The sequence below is a fragment of the Urocitellus parryii genome, chromosome 3 (genome assembly GCF_045843805.1).
Source record: "Urocitellus parryii isolate mUroPar1 chromosome 3, mUroPar1.hap1, whole genome shotgun sequence".
In the NCBI taxonomy this organism is placed as follows: domain Eukaryota; kingdom Metazoa; phylum Chordata; class Mammalia; order Rodentia; family Sciuridae; genus Urocitellus; species Urocitellus parryii.
In genome coordinates this window covers 127,688,558-127,706,079 of record NC_135533.1, presented here as the reverse complement: position 1 = coordinate 127,706,079, position 17,522 = coordinate 127,688,558, and positions in this window count along the sequence as shown.

The window sequence follows — 17,522 nt, the reverse complement described above, 5'->3', positions numbered from 1 at the left end:
TTCCGTGTCAAAGACTCTGGACACAAAACTGGCTCTATTCTCCATGAAAGGGGGATTAAAAGGCATCAAATGATGTTTTAAAATTCCCCAGATGTCAAACTAATTGTTCCAGCAGGATGCACTGAAAATTCAGTGGGAATCATTTTGTAATTTAGTGTTATTCAACAATGTAACCGTGGACAAATAATCACCAAGAATAAAACCAGTGATTGCGACTGATTCCTAGAGATACAATGATTTCAGCAAACCTAGTATTTAATGCTGGAATCCATAAGCACTTGTCTTGCTGAGTACTTTTGTAATTTAAGTGCAATAGCAGAGTTCAATTCCTGGCCCACAGTGTGGTGCCCAACAGGTGCAATGAGAGGGCTGAGACATGGTGACAGGAACCATGATTGCTCTTGCAAATGAGGCCAGGGGACTGGGCCTTGCTTCTTGTCCAGATTCTAGGGCTGGAAACACATGCCATCTTGTGACATAAATGGGATATTTGAGCTTCATTTGCTTCCCTTGCAAAATTCAGACTGAATTATTAGAAAAGTGAGTGCCGATCTTTCCAGAGCCTGGGGCCTGCAGATGTGCAGCAAGCCATGATTTGGGGTGGGGGCTTGAGCCACCCTCTCACTCTCTCCAGTGGGTTTCCATGTTTAATGCTTGCACACTGAGGGCAAGGGACTCTGCCTGAGTTTTGGCAAACAAAGAACCATTGAGAGCCCTGGAATCCTGTGAGCTCTGCAGGGCTGAGGCCCTAATGGGCCACATCTGAGCCCCTTGTGCCATTTTGGCTCTTGCCTAATGGCTGGTAATGGAGCCAATGGAGGCCTCTCCCAGACCTCCAACCTCTGCAGTGCCCTGGAGGTCATGGGTGGGGAAGGCTCTCAGAGCCATTCAGGTTCCCCATTGCATATCTCCCAGGAACCACACCATCAGAGGAGACTCCAAGAGCTTTGATGAAAGGTTCAGTGGTTTACAGGGTTGGGCGTGCCTGTAGCAGCATCTAAGAGGGCAGTTCCTCTGCTATAATCCTTGTACAAACAAACTGCCATCATCTCTGGCCTGGTAACAGCCACCTGACTGTCCCTCCTCTGCAGTCTGTTTTCCATGAACCATGTGGTGAGCCGTTTCTGTGAACTGTGGCCGCCATTACAAGATGGCGCTGGTTTCCCCTGTAGTCTGTGACAAACAACTCCTTATCAGAATGAGTTGGCACGCTGTGACTTGGCACCCTATGAGAAAAGTCCACGTGGCAGTTGTGCATTGGGGCTTTATCTGCTTTATTAAGGCTGGGGCACATGGGAGTAGTAGTAGTGGCAGTAGTAGTAGCAGTAGTAGTAGTGGCAGTAGGAGTAGCAGTAGAAGTAGTAGTAGGAGTAGCAGTAGAAGCTAAAAGACATGTCAATACAAAGGCCTGAATAAACAGCTGAAAGAAGAAAAAGTATCAAGGACCTGAATAAACTGCTGAAAGAAGATTCCTGAGTTGCGTCTTCCTTGCGGGCAAGGGGTCGCGACAAGTGGTGCCGAAACCCAGGAACCAGAACTTTCAGTCAGTCAGGGGTGGTGCACCGGTTAGTCCCAGGTAAGTGGGATCTGCGATCAAAGCAGGGATAGTCCCAGTAAGTGGGATCCGCGTCCAAAGCGGGGTCAGCTCCTCTACAAAGAAAGAGAGAGCCTCATATTTATTGCAGCTGCACTGTGTACTTTCACTTTTGTTTTCTGTGTTTCTTTTGTTGTGTCATTTCGCTTTTGTTTTTTGTGTTTCTTTTGTTGTTGTGTCCTCTGTAGATAAAGAGAGAGCGGGGAAAAAATAAATAAATAAATAAGACGCTCCTCTGTAGATAAAGAGAGAGCGGGGTTTTGTATTTTCACTTTCTTTATACTGCTTGGAACAGTATGGGTGCTACTCCCTCAAGTCCAATTTTGCTGGCCTTGGACGGGTTACTGCGTTCTAAGGGACTTAAAGTGAAGCAGTGCACATTACAGAGGTTTTTAGAAGAGACTGACTCTGTAGCTCCTTGGTTTGCTTTTTCAGGGAGTCTCACGATTCCCAGTTGGGACAAATTAGGGAAAGATCTGGATTTCGCTTACAAACAAGGAACTTTAAGGGGCGGTACCATTCCGCTTTGGAAATTAGTGAGGGGGTGTATAATGGATAGTAAATGCCAGAAATCTGTGAGCGAGGGTCAGGCCGTTCTTGAGCAATTGCATGAAGAAAAATCGGAGGGGTCACATAGCGAGGTAGCAGAAAGTCTTAGGAGTAAGAGTGGTGAAAAGATAAGGGAGTCTGAAGTTAAACAGAGGAGAAGGCTCTATCCGGACTTGACTGAGTTAAAAACTCCCAAGGACACAAGTAGCTCGGACAGTTCTGAGGAATTGGATCCACCCTAGCCGCTCTCAACCCCGCCTTCTCATCCTCCCCCTCCCTACCAGGCCCACAGAAAAGTCTTAACTGACCTTCTCCAGAATATTCACCATGGCTTATTTTAGGACTTTCAGCAAAAGAATCTCTACAAAAAGGTTTAATGTAGATAAACTTCCTATTTTCATGTTGCCCTGTTTTATTTGGCTACTGTCTGAAAAAATCAGCATTCCAGGCACTGGACACTCCCTTACTAGTTTTTCACAAAAATATGTAACAAGGCCTCTGGCCTTGAGCTGGGCTTCACAGTGCTGACTACATTTCTAAGATAAGGGAGTTACTAACTGGGCTCCATGGTAACAGCTGGCAGGAGGAAGAATTGGAAAGGGAGATAGAGGAACTGGAGGGTCGATTGAAAACGTCAAGATTTAAAGCACCTACAGCCCCGATCGCTGTCACGCTCCCTCCTTATAACCCCGATTGGGACAAGGACAACCCCAGAAGGCTGGGGGGTGTTCAGTGGCAGCCTAAGACGGCCCAAACTTCCCAGTAATTGAAAGCTTGGATGCCGATGGACAGCCGGCCAGAGTACATGTTCCTTTAGCCTTTAAGGATATTAAACAACTAAAGGAGGCAGTTACTAATTACGGATCCCATGCCCCCTTTACATTGACTCTCTTCGAGTCTTTCTCTGCCAATCAGCTGACACCTAGTGACTGGCAACAGCTTTGCATGGCTGTGTTGTCCGGAGGAGATTTTTTGTTGTGGAAAAGTGAAAATCAAGAGAGGTGTCGCGAGCTAGCCCGAGTCAATCAGGACGCCGGCTTCCCACGGCATAACCTTGAAATGTTAACAGGCTTGGGACAATATGCTATCATAAATCAACAAATTAATTATAATCCTGGGGTCTATGCTCAGATAGCTACAGCAGCCATTTAGGCTTGGAAGGCTCTACCTATTTCAAATGCTAAAACAAAAATTTCAAAAATTGCTCAAGGACCCTCTGAGCCTTATTCTGACTTCCTTGCCTGATTGATACAGGTAGCAAAAAAAAATATTCCCTAACTTGGAACAAGCCATGCCGGTCATTAAGCAATTGGCTCTTAAATATGCAAATTCCTATTGCCAAAATGCCATTAAATCTACCAGAACAAAGAGTGTTGATGACATGATTCGAGCTTGTAAGGATATTGATGGAGCTCATATTACAGGACAGGTTCTGGCCGCTGCCCTCAAAACGGAAACAGGGGCCCGGCCCGGGCCCCGGAAGCCTAGGTGTATGGGGCAATCCAGGGACGGAATGGTACCCCGGGGAGTGGGCGACTTCGTCACCTCCCACGGACCAACCCCTTTCTATCTGTAGACTCCCTAGGGGAATGCCAGGAAGTACAGGATGTACAACTGCAACCGCAGGTCGCAGAGACAGAACAAGCTGCTACCGCAGTAAGATCTTGGCCAGGCGGGGGAAAATGCAGACAAAATCAAACAAAATACAATAGGCTAAGAAAACTTGGAGAACTTTTGCCCTGAAAATGGGCACCAGACTCCATGTTGTTTGCATCACCATGGTAACCATGGGGTGCCTGGCCGGCATAGCTGCTTCCTGGTCCCACCTCCCACACTTTTGCGGGCTTCTGATTGGTTCTTCCACAGTCACTCAGACAGGACTTCTGGTCCCGCTTTCCAGCCACTAACCTGTACTGCTGTGTTTCAGGTTTCTACCGGAGCTGCTCAGAGCCTGTATTTTTTTTTACAAAAAAATGCCTACCTGTAAATGCTAATGAAAGATATCTTTTTCAGACAAAATTTAATTCCACAGGTTTCTATGTTACAGTCCTAAATTTAAGCTAGTTCTAAGTTAAATAACCTGACTTTTTCTCTATAGTTGTGTTACTAAATAATGTTCTATTGATGGGAGATATCAAATATGCTTCTTTATATTTTACTTTTAATTTTGAAGGTTATGAGGATGCATTTGCTCGCCACAGGAACAAGCCGGCAAAGTTCCTGTGATGACCAAAAAATCCTTATTTTCATTGCTAACTATAAAAATAAAAATGTATACTCAAGGATCTTATTTCAGTTACATCAAGTGACGTCACATAGAAGAGTGCACTCCTAGTTAAAAATAAATTTAAATGGATCCAAATATTTTAAGACCACGTGGTTACATAAAGTTAATACAATTATAAGTTATGTTCTTATTCTTTATATATATATTTTAGATATTTAGATAACCTATATTTGTTAATCTATAAATTAATTAGCACATGCCTAATTGATTAGTTAATATATATTTGCCTAATTGTTTTTCTTCAACAGAAAACCTATAATTTAAGTTTTATATTTACATTTATCAGGTACTCTGTTTTTTCAGTTACAGATATTTGAGATAAATGTGTTTACTATAAATTTGCTTTTAAGTAAAAATACAATCAAGTAATTTCTACTTCTCAAGGTTATTGTTCAAACTCATATAATGATAAATTATTATAATTATTTCTCCAAAATATCTAAAGGTTTTAACTTTATTTTCATTGATATTTCTTCTCAAAATATAATAATTTGTTTATAGATTCTAAGGTTTTCAAAAATTGTTCCAAAATATAAAAAGCAAAAAAAAAAAAAAAAAAAAAAAAAAAAAAAGAAAAAAAAAAAACACACATGCCTCCTCCTGGATGAAGAACGTTGGTGTCCTGTGATTTTTTTATTATTTTTTAACCTCGACGTCTCTCGCCGGACTCGGTTTCCGTTAGCCGGACTTGGCATCTGGAGGTCCTTACCGAGATTCGGAAAGCAGAGGTAAGCAGACGAGGCTCACCTTCTAAGGGAGAAGGGGGAAGATTGGATCAAAGATAATTTAAAGAGACAGGGTACGTACCATGGGTAACTCAACAGTGAAACTTCATCTGGCCAACGAAGTTAAAGAACTGTTAAGCAAACAAGAAACAAAAATAAAAACCAAGACAGCAACCAAATTCGTTGAAGCTATAGCCCAGGCTTGTCCTTGGTTTCTGACAGAAGGCTTTCTTAATAACAGTGATTGGGATTTGGTAAAGCAGGATCTCCAAAAGTTGTTGAGGGACCAAAGTCCAGATAGAGTCCCGATTGCTACTTTCTCTCTATGGAGATTGGTAAAGGATGCTCTTTTAACTGATAAAGTGAAGATTAAGGAGCAGCTTGCTGAATGCAAACAGGCTCTTAATCAGGTCCAAACTGCTGCCACTATTAATCAGGTTATTCAACAAACTTCCACCATACTCGATTCTCAAAATAAAGTTAACCAACATCTTTTGTCAGGGATTTTAGCTGCCAACCAAAGAATAGATTTACTCCAAGCTCAGGTAAAAAAATTGGCTGACTTGGTGCTTTTGGGTTGCGTTGACCAACGGGAACATTTATGCATAACCTCTGTCAGATTTAATAATTCCAGGAATGCTTCCCGCATCATCGGAGAGTACTTGGCCGGAAATTGGTCCATGGTGGCAGAAAATTTGATCCAGTCTCAACTGACTCAGATAGCTGTTTTGAACGACACCCGTGTCATACCGGTGACTTTGGGACAATTCACCCTTTGGATTTCTTCTGCCTTTTCCTTTTTTAAGGAATGGGTGGGAATAGGCATTTTTGGTGCAATGTGTTGCTTTGGTATGTTTCTCTACTTGTGGTTTCTCTGTCGCCTCAAGGCCCGCAGTGCTCACGATAGGGCTATGATCATACAAGCTCTTGCTGCTTTAGAAAATGGCAACTCGCCACAAGTCTGGCTTGTGCATCTTAAACAGTAAACCTTTGACATGGTCGTTGCACCCCAAGTTACATTGCACTGGGATCGACATGTCCTTCTTTTGTCACTCTTCTAGTGTTGGAACTTCTACCATATCTTTCCTTTGTGCATACCTCTCCTCCCTGCCTTTCTGCACTAGGATCTTTGCTAGCTAATCTTACAGTCCAACTACACCTGCCATTTGATGGTGATGGTCATGGGTCCTGTTTATGGAGGCGGTTACCATAACAATGTCCTGTTGGCCACAACACGCTGAGCTGATCTTGTAGTACCCAGTGATGGGCAACTTCCACGCTTGCACTGCAACCTAAGACAGGGGAGTGGGGCCTCCCCAGAGACGGGTAAGCAGTGCAGGGGCGGTGGACGACCTAAGACAGGGGCTACTTGATTCCCTTTGACATGCAATAAACAAAAGAGGGGAACTTGCTGATAGCAGGCCTTCCCTGGCCCCCGGGGCCCAGCCCCCAATTCCTTGTTCTGCATGTCAAGTGGCCAGTTCACAAGGCCATGACATATGTGCTCCACGGGAACGTCTTGACCTTTATCTAACAATGGCAGATGTCACAACCAAATTTCTCCCCCTCTCTATTGTCCGTGCCTTTCTCTTAGGGTGTTGCCAACTTAATTTTGTCTGCACTACAAAGACAGCCTCAGCTGTCCCCCTTTGTCTACCATCGTCACGATACAGGATGCGAGGCAAGGCACTGCACTTGAGTGATCCACTTGAGTGGACCTCAAGGGGAGCATGTCCTATTGCATGCGGGTTTGACGTCCACGCCCCGCCCCACGAAAAAAGGCGTCGGCTGATATGGCCTCAGGTTTGGGGAAGGGCCCTCCTTAAGGCTGGGCCATACTATGCAGCCACTTCTGCACAGTGGGATAGGACCTCTACTCTCGCCTGTATTGTCATAATAAAACAAAAAAGGGGGAACTGTGGTGAGCCGTTTCTGTGAACTGTGGCCGCCATTACAAGATGGCGCTGGTTTCCCCTGTAGTCTGTGACAAACAACTCCTTATCAGAATGAGTTGGCACGCTGTGACTTGGCACCCTATGAGAAAAGTCCACGTGGCAGTTGTGCATTGGGGCTTTATCTGCTTTATTAAGGCTGGGGCACACGGGAGTAGTAGTAGTGGCAGTAGTAGTAGCAGTAGTAGTAGTGGCAGTAGGAGTAGCAGTAGAAGTAGTAGTAGGAGTAGCAGTAGAAGCTAAAAGACATGTCAATACAAAGGCCTGAATAAACAGCTGAAAGAAGAAAAAGTATCAAGGACCTGAATAAACTGCTGAAAGAAGATTCCTGAGTTGCGTCTTCCTTGCGGGCAAGGGGTCGCGACAGAACCAAGCAAACTCATTTTGCAGAAGCTAATCATATCCCCCAAATCCAATTTTTATAACTGCTCTGGTATCACTTGATCTTGCTCCATTCACAGTCTATCCCTCAATTTTACTTGCTCACCTTAATTACAGCAATACCGATCTGATCCCTGATCCAAATCAATGCCTACCACAGGGCCTTTGTGTGTGCCATTAACTGCCTATGGAATGAACTGTCTCTGTGTTTTCTAGCCTAGGTCATTTCCTCAGAGATACTTTCTTTAACCAGCACATCACCATCTCTCATTGACCCGGTTAATTTCCTTCATAACACTTATCATTATCTGAAATTAATCTCTGAGGGGCTGGGATTGTGGCTTAATGGTAGAACACTTGCCTAGCACATGTGAGGCTCTGGGTTTGATCCCCAGCACCACATTAAAAAAAAGCTAAATAAACAAAATAATGGTATTATGAAATCAATCTCTAAATTGGCAATCTGCTTTTTATCTCCTCATCCAGGAGTATAAACTTCTTGAGATTAGAGACCCGTATGGCACTTGGAGCCCACTGGTCTTAGATGAATGAAAGCTGTCAGGGCTTGGCACAAAATTGGTGCTTATCTGATCGTTGTAGGATTAATGAATGACTTTCAAGATTGATATTTCTATCTGGCTGCAGGGATTTGAAAAACCATAATTTCTGAACACAAGGAAGATTAATTTCTTTCAACTTTCATCAGGTACATGTTGAGTGGCCCCTGTAGGCTGGGCACAGCCCTATGATGTGACAAATACAATAAAATAATCGTACTTACCTGGACACAACTTGCTCTCTCGTGTCAGAAATAGATACTGTTTCAACACTCTTAAAAACAGGTGCATGATCGTTCACCCAGATGACATTAGGGGTAGAGACCTGAGATGTCACCAGGGCTTGAAGATAGCCTCCCTCCCAAGAGGGGTTCCTCGGAGGAAATTTGGAATTGAAATATGAAGAATCAGTGGAAACGTGCTGCTCCTGCAGTTAATTTATTTTTCAAAAGCTTTCCCTCCTGTCCAGCCACGTCCCTCAACCCCCTGTGCTCAGGTGGGCGAGAGCGCGTTGCTGTTGCTCTCAGTTATGGGGCTGCACTGCGCAGCCTGGGGTCTCTGTTCCTGAGCGCACCCAGGCCTCCCTCCTCCCCTCCCCTGGCAGGGCCTGGCTCTGAGTGGCCTGGGACCAAGGTGCAGCCTCACCACTAAAGGACCAGCCCTAAAATGTGCCGAGGACTTCCTGCCTCTTCAGTTAGACAAGGAGACAAAGCCGAGCTGTGCCTGGGTACAGCCACCCCAGCCCACACCAGCCACCTGCCTCCACCACCACTTAACAAAAAGCCAACAGCTTCCTTTCCCTGAAGAAAGACTCAGACCCTCAGAGGCAGCGGCAGGGGACTGACATGCAGCCTGTGGAGGGAGGCGTGGAGCGTGTGGAGGGAGGGTGTGTCCAGGTTTTTTCAATTGATTCCGCAACCATGTGTCAATCCCCTACCCACACCACCTGTTCTGTCCACCCCAGGGGTCAGCCGGTGAGCCAGGCCTGACAGAGACAGCTTCCCATTTGGCCTGAAGCTCAGGGGTCCTTGGGGAGCTCAGCCCAGCCCACGGGAAGAGGTCCAGCCTTCCATTGCCCGCTGCTTCCTTGTCTGGCTTGTGAATCCCCCAAACGTGTTCTTGTGATTCATTAGTCACAAAGACTCAGACTCATTTAAATAAGGAAAACAGAACAACTTGTTAGTGACCAGCCAGGACTGGGACTTTAGCGGCACCAACAAGTGTGTCTGACCCCCAATGAGGCCATGTCTGCTGAAAGTCTGGAGGGTCGGTAGGTTTTGTTTTATCTTGTATCCTGAATGGCTGGCCCCTTACTGCAGGAATGATGAGCTAATTAGAGCGGCATTTAGGCTGCAGAATGAGGATTGTGAATGACGGGGCTTTGACAAAATGTGCTTTTCCCCTTTAAGGGAAGGATGCACACAGAGAACCCAACAGCTCTGACCCTTCAATGGTGTTTTGTCTGGGAAAGTCCCCGCAGGCCTTCTTTGGAAAACATATAACAGGGCTGTGTAGCTACTTGCTATTTACACTAAATGGCTGCTTCCAGAATGTTCCCAGGAGGTCTGCAGAGCTTGGAAGTGCTCGGAATGATTTCCTTAAACCTCATTTACTCAGCAGATTGCTTGATGAAGTCCCCCTTCATGGAGTAGCATAAGCCACCTATGTCCCAGGTGTTAAGGTCGCCACAGGATGGGTGATCCTGAATGGAAGGGTCACCTGTCACACAGGCTCCTGGGGGCCCCTGCAGAGTCACAGGACCAGAAGGTCAATGTGGCCTTGGGGCCCCTTGAGGCCCCTCCACATCTGCTTTCCAAGAGGGCGAGTGTGCACTTCAGGGTCCTCGAGACCTGGAACATGAGTCCTCCCCACCCAGCCTCTCCTCCTTGGACTCCCCACACCCTGAGCACCTGGGGTGGAGGGGTGTCCATGGAGACAGGGCACCTAGCCCAGTGCCAGGGACACCGTTTGCTCCCAGAGCTTCCTTGTCCTGAGAGATCACCTCCCACTTCCATGGACAAAGGGCTCAGGCTTTGCCTTTCAATGATTTAATTTTATTGAGTCTGAAGCTTCATATTCATAGAAAATTCACCTTTTTGTTGCAATGTTTGAGGATAATTAGAAAGCATAAAACCAAATGAATGAATCATCACAGTATTTTAAATTAAATATCACCAGGTCTGGATACATGAGAGGATTTTCATTATTCAGGGGAACAAATGGGCAGAGATTTCAATTATGTCTAATAGCATTTTGTACTTTCGACGTTAAAAAGTGCCACGGAAATAAAAACAGAATTTACCATATTAATAACGATTGTGAGAATAATTCATCTGCTCATTGTAACCAGTAGAATTTTTGATAATAGTCAGCTAAAAGTATTAAAAGAAATTTAAACTTCTTGGTAACAAAACTTAACCATGGTGGAGTAAATGTATCTATTTCAATCATGAGAGGAGGAAAATTTTACTTAAAAAACAAATATTGAAGAAAATACCGAGCCACACAAAATCGGTACACAAATGTTTGTAGCAGCATTACCCATAATTGCTGAAATATGTAAACCACTTAAATTTTCATCACCTGATATGTGGATAAGTAAAAGAAAGTATATTCCTACAGTGAATATTTTTAGCACTAAAAGAATTAAATACTGGCATCTACTATAATGTAGATGAAACTTGAAAACATGGTGCTAAGTGAAAAAGAACCACACCTGCAAGACCACCTTCTGCAAAATTCATTTCTATGAAATATCGAGAGTAGGCAAATCCAGAGAGGCAGAAACACACTGAGGACTGTCGGGAGAGAGGCAGGAGAAATTTGGGATGAGAACATAGGGGCAATGATTTCTTCATGGACTAATGAAAAGGCTCTAAATTTAAACTCTGCTCCTGGTTGCACGGCTTTGAAAATTCACAAAGAAAACACGAATTTTTTCATTTGAATCAGGTGAAGTGTAGGGTACGTGAATTATTTCATGAATTATTTTCAATGAAGCCTAACACCACACATAGAGCTTTAGAAAACTCAATCACTTTATCTGGTTCTTTGTAAAGCCCCAATCCAGTCGTATCTCCCCGTGCGTATCCAACACTGTGAGGCCGTCCTGTGCGGTCTCTGTGCATTTTGGTTCTCAATATTTTGTTTGTTGTCCTATTAGCAAGAGTTCTCTTGGAGAAAATGCTACCAGGATTGGGCTTCGTTGGAGTCTTGCCTGCTCACTGTGTTTCTTCTGCTCTGTGCCCAGCTTTGCAGTGGACCACTCTTTATGCACCGAGATATGGTAGATTCCATGGAGGACAGACCTCAGTGCTGCTACTCAGCACACCAAGGTAGGTGCTTCCATGTTCCCCTGAAGAATAACCCTGCTGTTTTCAGACTCATCCAGGGTTGAGAATCACTTGGTTCTGTGCTTTATGAGGAAATTAAAGTGCTTTGTTTGTGATGGTAATAGCAGCCTGCACTTACACAGCTCTTGAGCTGTAGGCAGTTGCACAACTACTAATTTCCTTCTCAAAGTAACACTATTAGCTTGATTCCATTATAATGCTTGGCTAAGTAGAGATAATGTGGCTTAAATTAATTTTAAAAATTTAAATATTAATTGTAATTGTCCTATTAACTGAGTGAAAATATTTTAAATTAAAAATCGCTTTTGTAAAACGCTGCTTGTTAACCTGGTTAATCTGGAATTCGAGTGTTATCAATAAAATTTTCTCTTGGGGGACAGCCGATGGCATGGGTTTCAACCCATAAACATTGACTTTCATCGCTTAAAACGACCCCTGTTTTCATCCAGTCCAATAAGGACCTGTGTCTGCTCTTGCTGCTTGGATGACCCCTCCTCCTGAGCTCCCTTCTTTACCCTGCTGCTGATCCTGGCTGTGTCTCTGACAACAGTGGCCACTGTGTGGGCTGTGTTTCTCCACCTTTCTTCCAATTAACCTGCTTTAATTTTGTCGTTTGCCTCATTTCTGGCACTCGCACATGACTCTTTTGTGCAATTTGTATCGCTCTTTCCAAGAGCAAGATCTGGCCATCCTTCTTGTCCTTCTTTTCCCTTGGGTCCCACATCTGTAGGTTGGGGGCAGGGCTGTCATGACATCTTCCTCCAGCAGGGGGACCCTGGGAGTCTGGCCCCAGTCAGGCTCCAGCTCCAAGTGAGGTCCCAGCTTGGTTGTGAAAAGAGGTTAAAAGATGGTTGTCCTGGGGTGGGAGTGTGGCTCAGTGGCGGAGTCCTCGCCTAGCCTGCAGGTGGCCCTGGAATCCATCCCCAGCAAAACAGCAACAGCAGCCATAGATGGGGAGTCAACATGGAGATAGGGCAAAGGGTATCTGGGTGAGGAGAGGGAGGTGATGAATGTCAAGGAATTGAAACAAAAACTGATAGAATATCTATTTTTTTACATATTGAAGGTTTGGGGAGGAAACAATAGAGGCATCAAAAGGTAATCAAATGAAGAGTGGAAACTCAAGATACTGGCGAACAGAACCCCCGTTATGAAATCATACTGCATACTTAATTTTACCAGCTTACTGGTTATTTAATCAGTGTAAGGATTGTGCTAGGAGTGGGAGAAAGAGAAATCTGGGCTTGTGACTGTGCGTCTCAGAAAAGGAGAAGAAAGAAAAATTCTAATTTTTTTTAGAATAAAGATTTAGTAGAACCTATCTGCCATGGAAAAAGAAAATGGACTTAGAAGCAAATGAGCAAACAGAGCCGCGAGAAGAGAAGCCCTGTGTCTCTGGGGACTCTGTCTTGCAGGTGGACTGGGGACTCCAGTCTTAGCAGCGTTTGACTCATGCATTGCAATAAAAAAATCATTTATTAACATGAAATATTGAGGGTTTATGCGAAGCTGTTGGCTCATGTGGGGCTTGGGAAATGCCGGCTCCTTTTATCTCCATTGGATGGAAACTCCGCACTCATGGCTGACTTCAGAGTCAGGATCCCGTCTTGAGGGCAGAAGCTCTGGCAAATACCCCAGCAGAGACATGTGACCCAATAATTCTGTGTCGACTGGGAAGTGGGACAGTCAATACAGAGCTGGCCTCCTGCAACAAATTGAGGGCTCGGTGACACTGGACAAAACAGACTGCAAGCCCATCCCAATGAGGCTTCTGTTGCAGATGGGAGAGGCAGAAAACCAACCAAATGCTCAGGGTGAGTCGAGTGTCTCTGAAGCAGGTGAGCACTGGGGAAAAGATGGAGCAAGGTGAGAGGGGTCCGAGTGGCCACTGGGCAGTAGATAAAGTCTAACCAATGTCAGGTGAGATAGAACCTCGATGTGTTAGAAAATTATCTCTAGGAATTAGATTTTGCTCATTCTGTCCTTTTCCTGTCCACCTTCCTCTCTAAAGGGTAAGCTGCAAGACATCAGCTGCTGGTCCAGGGGGCTCCCAAGGAGCAGGCCCCTGTCTCACATCCTGCTCTCCTGCAGGAAGTCCTGCAGGCCCTGGGGAAACTCAGCTGTATCCAAAGGCACAGATGGATTCAGAAATCCTTGGTTTGCAGAGCAGACTTTTGCCAGGTCTTGCTTAACATACTCAGGACTCACCTGAGCCAGGCTGACTCCATGAAGTCTTTGTGTAAGTCTGTTTTCTACCTTTAAAAGGCCCCCAAAGATGAGGCAGGGAAGGAGGGAGAGAGGGGAAGAGAAGCAGGAAGTCTATTAAGGATCATGGAGAAATGAATGAGGAGGGCACCTAAGGAAGTAGGGGAGAAGACAGGCAGAAGAAGGGGGGCAAAGCCTATATTCATACACCTGGCTTTGCTACCAACATCTTCAAGGATCTACCAAAGAATTACACTTTAGAGACAATAGCCTTGGAAATTTCTCTTTTTCTGCTACTGCAGCCATTCCTTGGTATCCACAGGGGATTGGTTCCAGGACCTCATATAAAAATAAAATGGTGGAGTGTGTATGGTGTGCGTGTGGCCTGCACACATCCTGCTATGTGCTTTAAATCACACGCAGGTCACTCATAGTGCCTACGACAACCCAAGGGCTAGGTAGACAGTTGTCACACTAGATTGTTCTGCATGGCCATTAATTCAGAAAATGTGCAAGGGGCAGTGGAGGATTGAGAAAAGACAAACAGACACTGAGACAGAGAAAGCTGAGACCAGATGGGACATTATTAACCTCTCCTGGAGCATAATGACCCAGAGCTAGCTCAGCAAGTGTATTATATAGGTTTTATCATCAAAGGGTTTTCAGTGAGAAAGTTTATTGAAAGGAAGCAGGCTGAAGGATGAAGTCCAGTGGCCAATTATAATTATCTACTTGTGCTCATAATTCTCTCCCCCTGACCATGGTGTCTGAACTCAGGGTCAAGACTGACAGTCCTGTGCCGTGCACAGAACCTCCTTTAAGCAGGGTATCACCATGGCAATAGGGCAGACTTGGCTGCACATGTGCACAGGAAGTTCCCAGCGCATGGGTGCAGCTCCTGCTGTAGGACCATCAGAGAGACAATGATTCAAATCACCATTCCTAACATGTAACCACAAAATGTATTCTGTCCGTCTTAAGTAAAGATGCAGTTATTTTGTAATGTTTTCCATCCATGGTTGGTTGAATTGGCAGATTTGGAACTCATGAATTAGGAGGAGCAACTATGTATTTGAAATTTTCCACAATAAAAAAATTGACATTGACAAGTAAATAAGTATCCTTTCAGGAATTTTCATTAGATGTGGCCACATCCTGTCTGAGGGTACGAACTACCTCTCAGTGTTTATTAGCCAGGCAAACACACACACACACACACACACACATACACACAGCCCTTAGGAAATGTGTTCTCAGATTTCCTTTCCCTGATCATGGTGCCTATTCTCCTATTACTTTTCATGATCCAACTAACAGTACTTACGGGTTTTGAAACTGTGAATCTCCTATAATCTCCTATGTGACATGTGCACATTAACAGCACCCTAGAGTTCCCATTTTCCTCTCTGTGCATCTTAAGGGAGCACCCCTCAACTCGCCAGTTCCCCCTTGATATTTTCAACTCAGAAGAGTGCAGAGCGCCCTTTGCAGGAGTTTAATGGTTTTGTGGCAAACCCCTCCTCCAGAGCATTTATTCCAGAATAAGAAATGGCACTAATCTAGAGGCACGTCTGTTTCAATCCATTATTCAAAAGCATTCCCATGCTTCCTGCTGAAGAAACCAAGTGTTTCCTGCTGACAAAACGTGGATCCTGGGCCCGAGATGGTTGATGGATCAGCATGTTTGGGTATCAATCATTGTCAGAGCATTTTTTAAATAAGATCTACATTATTGGCTAGGCTCATGCTATATTTTGTGTGCACTTTTCCTAGAATAAATGAACGCTTTGCTTATGATATTTGATAAAAGCAAACAGCACTTCATTAATGTCTCATCACAGGAGTTGCCATCTGTCCCATCAATCAGCATGGCAGGAGGGCCCCTGCAGGGACAGCTGCAGAGCCTTGTCTGGAGGGGACACTCCAGCAGTCTGGAAGTACAGCACCATGGGGTCACACCTGATCACCCTTCTCCAGGGGTGGGACCAATTTCCATCAGCATCTTTGCTGGGCTATTTTTCATATCTGCCCCTGAGGTGGGTGAGTCATGCGTGACTCCAAGCTGCTGCATGGTGCTAGCAGGGATTGAGACTTGTTTGCACAGCACTGTGCTCGGCAGAGACTGGACAGCCTCATTCCGTCATCAGGACAGCATGATGGATTGCAGTGAGTCCCACTTTACATTCAGGGACCTGGAGATTCGGGAAATGGAAGTGTGTCTCGGGCTCGCAGAGCGAACCTTGGAGCTGGGACTGAACCCAAATGCACCTGCTGCAGCAGCATCTGCTCTGCCTCTCACACCACCATCCCTTGCCTCCATCAGACCTGTAGGTCCCAAGGGTCTGCAAAATCCACAGCATGGGCAGGTAAAAGAACAGGCTGTGGGGCCCTGTGGCTGCCAGTGTCCAGCTTGGTCACATCAAAGATGTCACTTATCTTCTCCAATCACCAGTTTACTATCTGAAAAATAAGAATAGAAATTAGAGTTATATATTTTTTAAAAACCCCTGGTGTGTTTACTTAATAGTTCCCTTATGTAAGTATGTGTTATGTCAGACGTGTTCAACGAATTGAAGATGTCTTAATATGCATTTAAAATAAATAAACATACACTCAAAATCTGTGATAAAATCCCAAAGGTAAGGACTTCCCGATGATAAATCCCACAGCTGTTTCCAGTGGCCGCAGCTCCTGCCCCCAGCTCAGCTCCATGGTTAGCCAAAGCCCTTAAACCTTAGAGTGCATCTAACAGGACATCCTCAGGAACTGCTCCAGTTCCTGAATTCAGCAGCCTCACAACTCTCTGCCCTGTGTGGTGGGCCCAGGGAGAGTAGGTGACAGGGGCTCAAGGCCAGGTCTGTGTGACAAGTGTGGCTCACCCGGTGTGCCTAGTGTCCCAGATTCTCAGAGCGCCTGCATTTCTAATGTCCACAATGAGCACCATGTTTTTTTTTTTGAATTGGTACATAAAAAATTATAACAGAATAGTGGGTTTCAGTGTGAAATAATAATTGCATTTTAAAGTCACTTAAAGAAAGGAGAACACTCTTCTAAAACCTGGTGTTTATTGGGGGAGTCATTCTATTCAGAAAAGGACCACATCATTACACTGAGACGTCTGAGACCCACTGGCCTGTGAGGCGCGCCTGTAGGGGACAGGGGTGCGGAGGTGCCCAGGTGTGTGCAGCAGTGCATGCGCAGTGCCAGGCCCTCCCGCTCTGCGCCTATTTTCTGAGCCTCTGGTTCAGGCGTGGCTGACTCCCAGAGGGATGCCTCCTGCCCAGGGATCAGGACAGTGTTTGAAACTGGACTCCCAGCTCGGACCATCCCCGCTGTGTTTGAGGACTGTCGCAGGAGCAGGGGACATGCGCCCTGGACTCTGCTCGCCTGTCCCTACTCACTTAGAGGATGCTCGTGGATGGGGCGTGGGTCCCTGTGAGCCTGGAAGCTCTTCCTGGGCTTTCTCTGTGACATTGAGAGGTGACAAAGTCCAAAGGGACTCATGGAGACTTCCTAACAGTGAAGGCCACTGATATTTACCCAGAAATGAAGACTCTAGTGTCAGCAGCACATTTATGTGCAGAATCACCGAATCCTGGCTGCTACATTTTTCTCGTTTCTCTGGATTTGGTCTATTTCATGCTTCACCACCTTGGCTGCTGATGAAATCAGGAGCTTTGAAGAGTACTCTGTCCAGGACCTACCCTCAGAAACGGTGCCCAGGAGTTGTGAAAGAGGCCAGCCTTCGGCATCTGACACAAGACAAAGTGCCCAGTGAAGTCTTCCCAGGTGATTCAGATGTGCAGCCAGGGAGGAAGATCTAACTGCTGCGATATTCACAATGCAACATTTTCTCGATGGATTAGCATATTCGTCAGGGAAGTTTTGAGCCCTATCCAGCTCGGGGAGGATTTCTCCT